Source organism: Centruroides sculpturatus, unplaced genomic scaffold, assembly GCF_000671375.1.
Source record: "Centruroides sculpturatus isolate CEXI.00-Female unplaced genomic scaffold, Cexi_2.0 scaffold567, whole genome shotgun sequence".
In the NCBI taxonomy this organism is placed as follows: Eukaryota; Metazoa; Arthropoda; class Arachnida; order Scorpiones; family Buthidae; genus Centruroides; species Centruroides sculpturatus.
This window is the reverse complement of record NW_019384844.1, coordinates 495,578-496,277: the sequence shown is the minus strand read 5'-3', so window position 1 is coordinate 496,277 and position 700 is coordinate 495,578.

Genomic DNA, 700 nt, shown 5'->3' with positions numbered 1-700 from the left:
TTGATGTTTTAGCAGGAGTCGGAGTCGGAGTCGGAGTCGTCAAAAAATCCGCCGATTCCGACTCCTATTTACTTACCAGCTTGTTATGTATATAAAACGGAAAAGTATTGGAATCGTGTCAAATTTGACCCTCCAATTTTTTTGCAAATCCACACGTTTGGAGACCTCCCGAACCCCCTCAAAAAAGTCAATAAAGGGGAAAAATTCGCGCGCGCGTGTGTGTTGGCGTCTAATTTGTTTAATTTCTTTATTTTCTGTTCTGAGATATTAAACAATATCTCAGAACGGGTAAAGTTTAAGAAACGAAATGTGGCACTGTGGCTTGCATATAAAGGGGCATTAATACTATTAAATTTTGGTTCTTAATTAAAGGTGGACAGGGTGAAGACATAAAAGTGGCCATGTGTCATATCTCTTAATGAATATTTTACTCGTTTTTAGCGTTCAAAATTTAAAAAAATAAAATAAAACTCGTCTTTACCCTCAAAGTAAGCTTTTTTGTCATTTTATAATAGTACAGTAGAACCCGTTAAGATGTTGTCGCTTAAGATGTTAGAATGTATATGGGGACACGATTTAGTTCAACCACTTTGACTTAAATAACTAACTCCTGTGTTAAACCATCCGACTCGTATTCTGACCACTCTGACCACAGAAATTATTAGGCTTCAAACAGGGTGAACGAAATCATGCCCCCCCC